This window comes from Ambystoma mexicanum, chromosome 10 (genome assembly GCF_040938575.1).
Source record: "Ambystoma mexicanum isolate Mex_15411 chromosome 10, UKY_AmexF1_1, whole genome shotgun sequence".
Lineage (NCBI taxonomy): Eukaryota > Metazoa > Chordata > Amphibia > Caudata > Ambystomatidae > Ambystoma > Ambystoma mexicanum.
The window spans coordinates 1,605,386,815-1,605,401,459 of NC_090932.1; the positions used below are offsets into that span (position 1 = coordinate 1,605,386,815).

At 44.8% G+C, this 14,645-nt stretch overlaps 1 protein-coding gene across 7 annotated transcripts in view; it reads left to right on the plus strand.

The window, feature by feature from the left end:
• TOP3B (DNA topoisomerase III beta) overlaps nt 1-14,645 on the plus strand; it is a 636,381-nt gene that overhangs the window by 183,605 nt on the left and 438,131 nt on the right. The gene's annotated exons all lie outside the window — the stretch shown is intronic.

Here is a 14,645-nt window from a genome sequence, read left to right on the forward strand (position 1 = left end):
TGTTAGTGTGGGATTGCAAACAGATTGGAAGGAAGTGGAGAAGGTGGACCTGAAAAATGATCTGTGTTATAGAAAGCAGGGGCAGCGATAAATCATTGGGCCCTAATTTTTGCTGGGGCAGTAACAAGAAACTCCCAGTGGCACCAATCTTCTTATTAAATAAACAGCATGCAGCATTGAAAGCAACTGGAGAAAACGGTAAAGTACAGCCAGCCGTCGAACCCAACTGGAGGATAGCGCCCATTTTTCTGTAGGGGCAACCAAAAATACAAAATGCTGTGAAATGCGCGATGATTGAAGTGAAAATGGGGCCAGGCAAACAATGTTCCTTGAATACCGACCCAAACCCAAAAACCCAAAAAGTAAAAGGGAGACCATCGGGTGGGTTGCTTGTAGCAATTAGAAACTCCATATTGAGAGAACCGGTCTCAGTCCTGAAAAATGAAGGCGGGATCCAAATTTGTAGGGTATCTTTTGAAATCTCACATCATTATGTCAGATATAGTATTTGTGAATGTTTGTTGGAACACTGCACGTTCTAGCCAGGATGCCTTTTTTAGGGATCTGGCGGTCTTACTGGAGAAAATCGTGCTCTGCCATGGGGGTGCTCAAATCATACTGGGGGGTGACCTGAACTCGCACTGCCTGCGCCCGTCAAAGGAGGGAGAGGCTAGGCGAGGGGGGAAACCCTCAGAGAGGGTTAAATTGTGGGTTGAGTTCCTCGAAGGATGGGGTTTGAAAATGGGTAATGGATCTCTCCCGGGGGACCTTCCTGCCAACCCAACAAAATCCCAGGGTAAAACCACCTCAATCATCGACTATTTTTTCCCTGTCTTTTGACCTTTTTGCCCAGAATGTCTCATTGATAATTGATAAAGCGGGGGGCCGTGATCACTCCAGGTTGGCCATGACTTTTTCAGATACAGGGCCTCATTACAACCCAGGCGGTAAGTTCCCTACTTTACCACCATGGTGTAAACTCTGTTTACACCATGGTGGATGGCGGATTTACCGCCCCATTCCAAGGTGAGTGGGGCGGTAAATCCCCATTCCCCATTTACCCTTCCCCATTCCCATTTTAGCCCCATAGGGCATAATGGGAGTGGGGAAGGCGCTAATTACGGCACTGTAAATTACGGTGCCGTAATTAGCACCAAGGCGGGTTAGGGCCTTGCATTTTAATGCCTGCTAAAAGCAGATGCTAAAATGGTAATCAGGCGTTAAGGGTTAACGGCGCCGACGGCGCCGTTAAACCCTTAACGCCTGGGTTGTAATGAGGCCCACAGTCTTCTAAGAACAATGCAGGCAAAGTCAAATGGTCAATAGTCGGAAAGGGAGAATACGCCTTCAAAAATATAAGCGGGACGGGCAGATTCTGAATAAGTGTCTCAGCCGAAACTCCTGATTATATTCTAAGGTCCAACTGTACTTCGGACAGTTTCACCAAATTTATTTGGTCTACTTGTCCGCCTAGTGTGGGAAGTAGGGGCAAAAGGCAAGTACCTCATCATGCTTTTGACGAAGCATCTATGTTGAAGAAAAAACGTCTGAATCAAGAGCTAAGGACGCTAACAAATCTGAATATTGGAAAGGCAGGATTGGAAAAAAAATCTAAAGCCCTTTGTCTGTCCAAGTGATCGGTGGGAAGGAAGGCCACGCGTCTTCAGCAAGACATTGAACTTATGCTGAAGTTGGTGGCAAAACGGGATTCTGGTAATTTTTAGAAGGTAATAAGCTCACTTTGTAACTTGGTCTCCGAACAGGTCTCGGTGGATTATCTCTATCACCTTTGGCAGCAGCAGTAGAACACCCGCCCCTTTAACTTTGGAGGATGCGAGATGGGAGCTACCGCTAGATACACAGACTCTGGAAGAAATTATTAGGAAGAGTTTGTCTTCCAAAGCAGCTGGTCCGAACGGGCTAACGTACTTGGTGCTAAAAGACAATCCAACAATTTGGGCCAAATTACTAGTCTGGTTATTTGGGGAAATTCTCCATAAGAAAGTATTGCCTCCCACCTGGAAGTCGGCTATAGTAATTCCACTTTTCAAGGGGGGGGGGGGGGGGTCGGACATCACCAATAAATTACCGTCCGATCGCCCTCCTGGATATTGATGGAAAGCTATTCATGAAAATCCTTCTGGGTGAGGTGGAGAAATGGTTAAAGGAACACAAGATCCTCTCCAAGTACCAAACCGGCTTTCGAAAGGGCCTCTCAACAGCCTTAAATGGGGTTGTGCTCAATGTCATGTCAGAGAAGACGGGTAAGCCTGGAGGAAATTTGTTATATGGGGCTTGGGTAGACTTCTCCAGAGCTTTCGATCAGGTGGACAGGAGTAGATTGTGGGCAAAGTTGAGAGCCTGAGGGATTCCCGAGGGGCTGCTTGTCATGTTGATCGAATTCCACAAAGATAATACTATAAGAATTTGTTTGGACGAGGAAGGGAACTTGTCTGAGTCTTATCAGAGTGGAAAAGGGGGTCCGTCGGGGATGTTTGGGTACCCCATTGTTTTTCAATTTGTACCTGGCAGATGCAGGAGAATGCCTGAAACCCTTTGCGTTGGCTAGTCCAGTGATCGGGAGTTCAAGGGTTCACTGGCTGGCGTACGCTAATGATGTGGTTCTCTTGGACTTCTCTCCTGTGGGATTGCAGAGACTGCTCAATAGCCTGGATAGTTACGCTAGAGAGAATGGTTTAGCCCTTAACCCAAAAAAATCAAAGATTCTGGTGTTCAGACAAAGTCTAAAAAAAAGTTCCCTATAGTCATTGGGAGATAGGAGGTCAACCAATTGAGAGAGTGGAAGAGTTGCTTTATCTGGGCTTCAAAATATGTGTCACCTGCCATTTGTGAGGTGGAGAAGGACTTGCAGAATAAAATCTTATAACTACTAGTCCAGATGAAAAAAATCTTGCTAAAATATTGCAAATTCTCATTACTCCCATTGATTACATTTTATAAGGCTAAAGTCATCCGGGTACTACTTTACGGGCTGGAAACCAAACCCCTGTTGTGGCATACCGATTGGCAGAAATGGGAGGGTCTGGTCTGGAAGAAAGTCCTCAATCTTCCCTGTTTCAATGGGTATTCTCAGATTTGAATTAGGGTTAAGCTCTTTAAAAACCATTGCAGGCTGGAAACTAATGTCTCTCTTTAGGCTCATCTTGGTCGCACAGGAGGACTTTATATGGGGACATTAAAGTGCATTTTCAGAGGGGTGGTTCTGAGAGATTAAGAAAATAGGAAGAGTGGGCCCTTAGTGAACTATCTAAGGCCAATACTGACCTGGACACCTTGATTAACAATCCCTGTAAGGCAAAAAAGAATCTGGCGGAAATGGACTGATAACAACAATTGATATTATGAATGCCAGAGCAAAAACCAACCAATTCAAGGTAGTAGAAAATACTGTAGGCTTAGTCCCAATCTATTTAGTCAAATTTGCGGATTGGAAAATAAGAAATAATTTCCTGAGAATCCGGTTAAATGTTGTACTGGTGAGGTTTTGGCACCAAGAGTACAAGGTGATTTAGCAACAAAATTATGTGATTGTTGCTCCAACCCGAGCGTCCAAACTCTGAAACATCTTTTAATGGACTGTCAAGGAACCAGGCAAATCAGGTCTCCACTGTTCTCCGGATTTGGTTTGAACAGTGCTAACATGATACCAGAAATGTTTTGGGACCGTCTAATTGCTGGTGTTGATAATCCTCTTACAATTGCCATGGTGCAGGTTCTCGCAAGCTGCAATATTGTTGACTAACCACTGTTGAAGTGTATTGAAAGGTCACGCAGGTCTTTCCTCCTTTTTTCTTTTTCTTCAAACTGTGTAAATATGTTTATGATCCTTGTGTGGAAATGAAGAAGAACATTATAGTTAGCTATAGAAGTGCCTAGGTTCTGGGAATTTCCTTTTAATTTTTTTTAGATTTTTTCTGTTTTATACTCCCGTTATGGACATGAATTGACTTTTATGTGGTAATTTGAAGAATTTTTGTATTATGTGTTTGTTGATAGAAGTATATTGTGTTCTTATTTTCAAAATGTCTTCGTTTGCTTTTTGCTTTGAAAAAGTATGAAATTGGTGTTCCTTTTTTTGTAAAAGGTTGTTTCAACCAAACACAAATAAAACATTTGAAAAGAATTGGCTCTTGGTTCGACACTGTTTTTTTTCATATGCTGTCTTGAGTTCTAAATTACTTTTTGTCAGGTACAAGGACATTAGGGTTCACATGGACAGAGTGAAGGTTATACGAGAAATTAAAACATGGCAAAGGAATAGGTAGCTACTGGTGCAATACCAGAAGAATCCAGGGAAACCAACACCAGTCCAAAATGGCTACTGGAGTGACAAGAAAGGAACAACGTTTTCACAAATATAGGACACTGAGTAACACTCCACAATCACAATTGGAAACAAATTGAGTCTGTGGGGTTTATGAGAGTAGGGTGGGAATTGTTCTCCAGAACCTACATTCAAGCTTCTCTCATTTTGGATTTTGCAGTAGTACCCCAAACCTGTCTAAGGCGTTCACAGATAACCTTTTTTTAAAATTATTTAATTTATACTTGATTTAACTGTGTTTTACCGCTCATCAGATGGTTCCACCAGTGTTCTTCGTCCAGGCACTGCGAGTCCCTGAACCGATGTCCCATGTGGATCCTTCTTTTTGTTGACAGTCTTGGACAAGTGAGGAGCAAGTGCCTGATTGTTTCCACTATGTTATCCTGATCACAGAACCGACAGGTGTTATTGCTAGAGCTGCCTCTTATTGCCAATACTCTGTTGGTTTTTAGTAGGTTAAGCCATGCCCTCAAGAAGGTAGATCTCAGTTTCTTATTTGGAAATTTCATCAAGTAGTCCATTGGTTCGTTTATTTTTTTAGTGTTGATCGGCAGGTGAGTGGTAAGTTTGTTTTTTCGCCGCTGTGTCAAGAGTTTTGGACCAGTCTGATTCTTTCAGTCTTCTTGCAGTGCTCTTTGGATTATTATCGATTTCCAGCACTGAGCTTCCTATCTCTTTTAGCAGTGAGCAGTTTTTGTGTGCCCATGTGGACAGCATTTTGTTGGATCCTCTGTTCATTTCCTCCAGGATAAGCTGATGTATTCTTTGTTTTGACACTCAAATATTTCTGAAAATCATCAGGCCATTCAGGTCTACTGTGCCTTTCAAAGACTTCAAGCTGAGTGCTCTCCAAATTGAAGCCACTGGCGTAGACAAAGGGAGTGTTAATGTTTTCCTCCAAAGGTATCCTTCGAGTTTGTACCAGGTATCTGTCGGAATTGCCGGCATGGCTTCGGCCCCATAAACAATTGCTGGTACCACCTTGACATTTTCTATCAAGAGTCCTCGTCTGTGTTGTTAGACTTTTGATTTTTGTAAAGAGAGTTTCTTGCATTGATGACTCTTGTTGGTTTACATTGTTACCCCCAAATACCTGAAAAACTTGGCCCTCATTACAAGTCAGGCGGTGGACCATGGTGCTATTAGCACCATGGTCCATGCCGGATTCCGCCATGGTGGAATGGCGGAATTACTGCCCCATTCCAAGGTGAGTGGGGCGGTAATTCCCCATTCACCATTTGCCCTTCCCCATTCCCATTTTTGCCCCATAGGGCATAATGGGGATGGGGAAGGCGCTAATTACGGCACCGTAAATTACGGTGCCGTAATTAGCACCAAGGTCGTTTAGCGCCTTGGACTTTAACGCCTGCAAAAAGCAGGCGTTAAAGTGTGAATCAGGCGTTAAGGGTTAACGGCGCCAACGGCGCCGTTAACCCTTAACGCCTGACTTGTAATTAGGGCCCTTGACTTTTTCAAGGCGTTGACATGCTAAATGCCAAGAAGATGTTTCTTTACTCTTAGGATTTTTCTCTAGAATCATAACTTTGGTTTTGCTAGTGTTGATTTCTAGGTCATTTGATTGCAAGTAGGCATGGAGACCGTCCAATTTTCGTTGAAGGCCTGCTGCAGTTTGGTCGATCAGGATGAGATCGTCCGCATACAGCATTCTGCTTATTTTTTCTTTTCCCACACTTGGCGGGAGGGCTCTGGTTGTTTTTTCCGAGAGCTTGTAGTCTCCAATGTATGCGTGTACAAGGCTGGTGCCAGTGGGCAGCCTTGTTTGACTCCTCTGAATGTGGCTATTTTTTCAGAGAGTTGGCTCGCGCCACTGATGCGCACTCTCATGGATGTGCCGGTATATAGCTCTTTGATGAGACCTAGAATTGCAGAGGGGCATTTCCAGTTTTTTAGCTTCGCCCATAATTTCTCCCGGTTGACCTTGTCAAAAGCTTGGGAGAGATCGATGCAAGCCAGAAATATTTTAGGGCTTCCCTCCATAACTTTTGCTTTCAGTATGCTCAAGAGCATTACGTTAGCCAATGTGCCCATGTTCTTAGTGGATCCAGTTTGGAATGGATCTTATCCTTCAGAAAATGTCACTCAGGTTTTGAATTTGTCTAGAAGATAAGACCCAAAGATTTTTCCAATGGTGTCCAAGAGGGCTATTGGGCGGTATTTGTTCTGATCCCTTTTGTCCTCCTTTTTGTGGATTGGGACCACATTGGCTGTTTTCCAACAGTTGTGGATCGAATAGGAGGTGGCGCAAGTCTTGAATATTTCTGCAATCAGAGTAGCCCAGGCTTCAGAGTTGTTCTTTAGGTTGAAGTTCGAAATCCCATGAGGGCCCGGGGCTCGGGACTTTTTTAATTTGGCGATTTTAAGCCGATCAACGTTTTGTCATGCTCAACGTCCCAATATTCTGGAGAGGTTGGATGGGTGGGATTTGTAGTTGTTGGTGGTCCAAACAAGTTGGAAAAGTAAATCACCCATTGTTTCTCCCCAACGCTATTCAACAGTGCATCTGGTGTGGCACTCCCACCCGCGGCTATTAGCGATCAAAATGCTTTTGCTTGTTTCTCACACAAATTTTTAGCATTTTTTTCCGAGTCTTATTGGTAAAGAATAATTTTTGTTGATTTTAGCCAGTTTCTGTAATTCTTTGAGGATTTTTTGGCCACCTCTATGTTTTCCACTGTGGGCAATATTTTGTCTCTCCTTATTTTCTTACGCATTTCTTTCCTTTTTGCAATCAGGAGCCGGTTTTGTGAATCTTGTTAAATTTGCTGTTGTTCCTTAATTGCTGGTAAGGAACCAGCAAAGGACAGTAATCTGTCTTGGCCATTCCTGTATTATCCAGATCGTTTGCTTTTGTTTTTAGGTATTGTTTTGTAATTTCTCTTATAGAAGCGGAGTTGAGTCTCAGACGCGTGCCTCCGTTGTTTATTTCCAGCTTTGATGACATGCTTTTTCTTCCGACAAGTTCCTTGTTTGGTTGAGTTGCCCAGACAGCCCTCAGGAGATTGTGGTCACTGTTTGTTGTTCTAGTTACCTCAAAAGATGTTACCTTAGCCAACAGGTCTCTGGAAACGTATATGTGATCCAGGGTGGTTTTGCGGCCTTCTTGTTCTGAAGTTGGGATATCGGGCAAGTTGGAGGATTTTAAGTAGTGCAGGTTGTGCAAGTCTTTGGCATCCATACAAGATGACCACATTTTCCCTCTAAGAGTAGAATCGGAAGGGATCGACCCTGTTCCTCCAGACTTGGTTTTGAATAATCGCTGGCTTACGTGCTTCCTCTCATCTGAATTTACTACGGTGGCGTTCAGATCACCACATATAATGATGTAATACATTTTTTCTTGCATGGCGTCGTCTATTAGTGTTTCAATCTTGGTCACAAAGAGTTCATCCGTTAGCGCCTCAGTGTTCCAATATGCGTTGATCGCTAAGTAGAGCTTACATTTCGTTAAGTCCTTATGGAATGGACTTGGTTTCCATTCGATCAGAGTTGCTAGTATGAAAGCATCGTTCAATAGGGTTTTTTTCCATATGAAGGCCACTACCTGCACGAATAGCTCAAAGCAGGCCTGCGCGGGTTCTCCCTAGTGAGCCTTGTAGTGCCGGTGAGAAGGCGACGTCAAAACAGTCTATTGAAGGTTTTTTTGTGAGCAAGGTCTCCTGAAGACACAGCAAGTCAAAAAATCTAAGATTGACGTTGGTTATGGTCGTTAGATGAATGAAGCCTATTGGTCACAAAGAGTTCATCCGTTAGCGCCTCAGTGTTCCAATATGCGTTGATCGCTAAGTAGAGCTTACATTTAGTTAAGTCCTTATGGAATGGACTTGGTTTCCATTCGATCAGAGTTGCTAGTATGAAAGCATCGTTCAATAGGGTTTTTTTCCATATGAAGGCCACTACCTGCACGAATAGCTCAAAGCAGGCCTGCGCGGGGTTTCCCTAGTGAGCCTTGTAGTGCCGGTGAGAAGGCGATGTCAAAACAATCTATTGAAGGTTTTTTTTGAGCAAGGTCTCCTGAAGACACAGCAAGTCAAAAAATCTAAGATTGACGTTGGTTATGGTCGTTAGATGAATGAAGCCTCGCGTATTCCACGATCCCATGATCACTTGATTTATTACTGGGATTACTTAGATCTTTCATCAGACTTGTCGACGATATTGGTGGCTAAGATCTGTGGTGGCTTGCCAGTGATTCCGGTAGCCAAGCCCATCTCCTTTGCTCTTTTTATTTTAGGCTTAAACGTAGTGCATTGTTTGCCTCCAGATGTCTTGATCTTGGCTTGTCTTGGTCTATGGCAATTGTCCAATTTGGCAAGGGACCGTGTGGCACTCCTTCAACATCAAGAGGTCTCAAGATCCTCATATTCAAAGCGTATGGGTGAGTGGTCCCCTCTGTCTTGTCTTTTAGGGAGGGGGGGCAGTTCTCGCCTATTCAATATTTTCTGTTCATTCTTAACTTGTCTGGAACTGCTGGACCCAAGGGCGGTTTGCTTCTGTTGAAGTTTGGCGTCCCCTTGGGTCGTGAACTTCCGACCCTACTCTAGCAGTATTGGCCTGATTCTCTGTGTGCTGTAAGCTCGATGCGTCAGCCATCCTTGAGCGTTTGGTATGTGATGCTCTCCTTCTCTCCACGATGGATTTTGACCGTTGGCGGGGGCTAGGGTTTCGGAGGAGATTCGGGATAGTTTTCGACCTCGCCCTCTCTGTCAGTTTCAGAGTGGTTGATTTCTCTTAGATCATAGCCTAATGATCTTAGTTTGTTTTCTGCTTTCCTTGGTGTTTTCATGTACAAACTCAAAGATATCGGTCATCAGATTCAAGTGACCTCAGCGTCGGAATATGGTGCAGTAGAGTCATTATTGTGTTCCGATTCAAAATGATACGGTCCCCTTGAGCGCGTCTTCGTTGATTTTTCTGCTCTTGTAAGGCGTGCTCTTTTCACTTGCCTGTCCGTCTGATCACCCGATGTTGTCCATTTGTTGTGATCTTTCAGACCTGTTGACGATTGCTTTCGCTCTTGTTTAGTGTGCACCTTTGATTTCAGATTCGGAGTCCAGTGCCTATTCTTGTGGTGACAGCGTTGTCCTTATTATTGTCGGGTGCATTTGACCGTTCTTTGGTGGACCAACTTATTGATTTCTTTTTTCATCATTCTTTGTCTTTAAATTGTGTTTTTCCACCTCCTTTGCTAAGGCCAGATCTTTTTTTGCCTCTAGTGTGAGGAAAGCTGGTGATTCCGGATCTAGGATTATGAGCTTTTTTTTCCGGTTCATCAGAGGAGACACAGCTTTTCTTTTCCCTTGTTGTTTACCCATTAATTCGCTTTCAGAATCCTCTATAGAATATTGAGTGAGGTCCATTATACAGTCCATGAGGTTGCTTTCTGTTGGCGAAATCATGTTCTTAGAGGGTTCAGACGTGTCTGGTTTGGGACAGGTTACCGTAGGTGCTGTTTTTCTGATTCCCTTTTGAATTGTTCTTTTTTCAAATATAGGAGCAGTCAATTTAGTTGGGTCAGTTTTTTGGCCAGACTGTAGAAAGTCAAATTTTTGTATGCCTTGATTGCCACTCTCCTTAGTGATTGGCTGTGCACGACCCTCATTAGGTTGTTCTTTTGTAATTTGTAGTAGTGAGCCGTGGCTCCCGTGGACCGTGCAACCATTTTGTCTGGACACTCTTGAGTAGGTCTTAATTTTAGGTCTAGTTTTCCGGTCTTGGACTAAAACAGGACACTTAGGTGTGTTTTGGAGGGTGAGCAGTCTGCGCTTGTAAGATTTCATTTCTTTAGTTTGCTTTTTGAAGCAAAGTTCCAGCGGGTCGCTGTCCTTATGAGGTGGGAATGGTTTCTGCAACGTCTAAGCCACCAACGTAGAAGTTGCAGTGTTAGTTGGAGCCAGAAAGTTGAATATTTTAACTTCGGATGCTTCAGTTTGTGTGTGTACGGATTCTTGATACGTCTTAACAGGGGCCTGAGTTAAAGTGCCTTTCTCCTTTATAGTTGCCCTTTGATGTTCCTTCAAAGTTATGTAGCCTTCTAGAAATGGTGTGTTGTGTACGAGAGGGCCACCATAGTCAGATGATCTTTCAGGGTATCATTTAGAGATTTGTACAGTTTTGTGAAGAGTGCCAGGGCTTTAGTTAGTGTCAACATTATGGAGTAGAGGTCTGTCTTTTTGTTGGGCATTTCTCTCCCCACTTCCCCTGGAATCTCGCCTAATCTTTTATTTCTCAATGGAGTCCTTGGGAGCAGAGGCGACGTTTGTGTGTCATGCGATGCTGTCTCAGTGAGAGCTTTGGAGCGATTGGCCTGGATGGTAGGGGTAATAGCAAAACATGGTTGAGAGCTGGGATCTCCCTTATTTGTATTTGCTCCTGTATGCCACTTCAGGGGGCACAAGTTGAATTTGAAGCGGTCTCCACTGGTCTGCACTGGAAAGATATTTCCTTCATCTCTCTGGTCAATTATCACTCCTGGTATTTGCCTTCTTTGCCCCCTTGTCTCAGAGATTGCTTCTTGTGTTAGTGTGGAGTTGATACATGGAGAGTTCAATGGGGGTTGTGGGGTGCTCAAGAGTATGTCTTTCCCATGCCTGCCATTGGAGTGGGCTTTCCCAAAATGCCACCTTTTGGGGGTGGGAGTGTTAGTCGTATGCTCAATGTTCATTTCCACTTTTTGTTTAGGGCTGATTGGGTATGGTTTGTGGTGACTGGTGGAGTATCTGTCACTTCCAATGTCCCCTCCAATAATTCTGCATCAGAGATCTCATTTCTCTGTTAATGTTGATTTAGGACCTTTGTAGATGAATTTGTCCAAAGCTACCACCGTAAACTGTGGCGTTGAGTTTGTTTTTGGCATCTTGTATCCGCTTTTGGTACCAGGATTTTTGTCAAAGGGTAAACTCCTGTAGGTGCCATGCCTTTCGGGCTTGGTAACCAGTGTCTTATCGATTTTTGTCCACTCGTTCTTTAGATCGTGTGGTGCTTTAGTCAGGCGTTTTGCTCTTTTCTGTATTTGTCACCCTTTTAGAGTGGTCATCTTCTTATCCATCAGCGAGGCTCTGCTCATCGCCTCAGTATAGGGTGGATCTTTTGATTGTGTAGGGCTTGTCAATGTCAACCCATTCGCCTCCATTGCCATATCTTACTCTGACTCTTCTATCGTAGAATACGAGAGGTCTTTCCTCCATTCTATTTCCTCAGAAACATGTAAGGTGTTTGGGGGGCTCACCAAGTCTGCTCTCGCAATAACTGGGTGGATCTCAATAGCAATTTTTTGCTTTTTCGTCAGCTCAATGGGCAGAACCTTGTTTCTGATTTTTGTTTCAGCCTCCCTGAACGAAACCGGCAGAGGATGAGATTGGGGTAACAATTGAGGACAGACTCCTCGGTTTCAGAATTGGGGCCATTCAGTATTTTGTTCAAAGGCTTTTCCGGCAGGGAGCTTTTATGTAAAACATTTCTTTTTTCAATTTGAATGATAGCGGCATTGTTCCCAGTGGTCAAGCTTGCTGCAGTTTCCATAAGGCGAGCCAAACCACTTTCCTCGCTTGCTCCCGCTCTGGCCCTGCCCTCTCATGTTGCCTTGCTGGGCTCTGTGGATCGGAGTTCCCCTCTGTACCTCCCGATCCCCTCTGCGGTGTTGAAACCTATGCAGACCCTGAAGCACATGCGAACGCCGCGACCGAGTCCTGCGCACCCGTGGGACTCGCAGGATCAGGGTCAGGGACGGGGAGCCTATTCGGCGCAGCACCAGCAAAACCAAGGTAGGCTTGTGTTAAATGTGGGGGGCTATCACTTGTCTCTGAGGCAGGGGTGGCCGCTCCTTCAAGTGTCGCTGCTTCATCCGCTGCCCGTGGTTGTTCCACCAACATTGGTGATCACAGAGTCGACAAGCAGTCTACCTTCGTTCATGCTGATGACATCTTCACTCCTTTGCTGTTTGCCCACACTTCTCGTATGTGCTGGATCTGTCTCCTGAAAAGCATTTTTTCCAGAGCAGGTTTCTTCCGACGTGAAGAAGCTTTCAGCGGGCTTTGGTGCTCCAGCCTGCTGTCTTCACTAAGCGTCCGCTGGCTTCAAAGCAAGCGTCCCTCTTCTTCTCGAGGTTGGATAGACATCGAAAAGTCACTGCCACGGGCCACAGGCTGCCGCGGACTGCCACAGACTGCAAGCACCTCGGCGAGAAGCTCTGCAGCTGTTCCGTGACAAACGTGCTTTTAAGCACAATCTCCTCCTTCTTGGAATAGGGTAGTAAACAGACTACCCCAGCCAAGGCTTCCAAGTACCACAGACTGCAAGCACCTCAGCGAGCAGCTCCGCGGCCGCTCTGCATCAAAAAGGTGCTTTTAAGCACAATCTCCTTTTTGGAATAGGGTAATAAACAGACTACCACAGCCACGGCTTCCAGGTACCACAGACTGCGAGCACCTCAGCGAGGTAACCTTTGTTGTACAAAGTGGCGTCAAAGGAATTAAAGAGCCGCCCCTTTTCCCCAGTGTTTGTTGACTTGAAACAAAATCTGAAGTGGGGTTTAGAGCTGTTTGTTTAATGAAAAGATTTGGTGCAGTACTCGTTGGGCAATAGTAACCCAACCTTTGGTAGAAGTCTGTACTACACAGGTCGGTAGTGTGGCTGAGCAGCCAGGCTTATCTCCTGAGGGGTCAATGTGATAAGTATGGTGGTTACACAGAGATTCACAGTGACGAGTATCCAAATAAACGCACTCAAGGTTTCTTGATTAAACGATTATTAATTTATTTAACAGTCAGTTTGAATAAGCCTTCTTCATAAGGGGCAATATAACAGTAAGACACAAATACACTTGAAAATGCACACTCTTAGTTTCTCTAAATCAGCAAGTACCCATTTGGGATGGCACACAGACACTTCCTACACCCTCAGGTGACTTAAATAGCTAGGACAATGTGGACATTAATATAGCAATGGTAGATTTTGAGCAATACTGAGATGAGTGTCAAAGAAAAGGTTATCAGAATAAAACAAGAGATCACACAAATATTCTGAAGCAGGTAAGTACTTTTTGAAACCCCAAATGCAAAGTAAGTTAACCCTTTCCTGGAAGGAAGGCAAAACACACAGACAGAGGGAAGAAGAGTCATTCAGGTAGCCAGGACAGCTGATGTCAATTGAACAAGAGTCTAGGTGAGATGAAGCACTTCTTGCAGGTAGGTAAGTCTTGCACATTGTTTTAGAAGCCTTTGTAGAAAAAGCAATCACTGTAGGGCCACAAGCTGTTAAGGCTTGTGAAAAGTAAAGCTGTAAGCAACTCTACAGACGCAACCAAGACAAGTCTCAACTGATAACAAGTAAGGCTACAAAACAAGAGGCAACTCCCCTTAGTTTACAGTACCTTTGGTTAGAAGAAATGGTTCCAGCTGGCTTCTGTTCCTGTGCAGCTCTGCAGATCCTGTTGTTCCTGGGCCTCAGTCGTGGGGACAAGAAGGAGGACTTCTTGGGACTCCTGCACTGCAATGGGACGGTCAGCAGCAGCAAAGGGCAAACTTCAATGCAGCAGCACTTTGCGGTTTCAGCTCCTCGTGTCTCAGCAATTAGCACCGCCGCGGTTCTCGGCTACCACTTCAGACTTTCCTCGCATCTGGGGTCCAGCACTCTGTTGAGGTGGCTCAGGCTTGGTCAGTCCTGCTTCATGGGATTCCGGAGGATCTTCCTGAAGCTTGTGTGCGACTTATAAAAGAGATGCACTCAATTTGGTGTTCCTCTCCCTGACACTTCGGTTCCAGCAGCAGGGGAAGTACAGCCAGCTTCGAGAGGATATCCCAGCGAGTTCACTTTTGAGTTAATTGGTCCCACCAACTCAAGGAGGGAAGTAATCTTTGCAGGGCTTCTTTAGTCGAGGCAAATTCAGAGCTTCAGCAAAACAGCAGGGCATCACCAGGCAAACCAATGGTCCAGGAGTTGCAACAGGCGTCTCTTCCAAGTTCTTCTTCGGATTCCTTCGTCCAGTGGTCGACTCTGCCTGCCAAGCAAAAAAGCCTTGCCTTTTATGCAAGTTTCTCCCATTCATTCCAGCCTAGCTGTCAATCACACAGCTGGCCAATCACCTATGGGTGCATTCCTGCAACCAAGGGGATTAAGCACATGGAGTTTCGGGCACCTCCCTCACTTTCTGCCCCTGCCAGACACTCTGGAGCCAGAGGCGGGCTTCACTTGTGAATCCCGCCAAAGACAAAACAAAGGGACCAAACCTGGTGTTAATCTCAAGAAGGACCTTTACAACAAGAAATGGCGAAAAAAGAACACT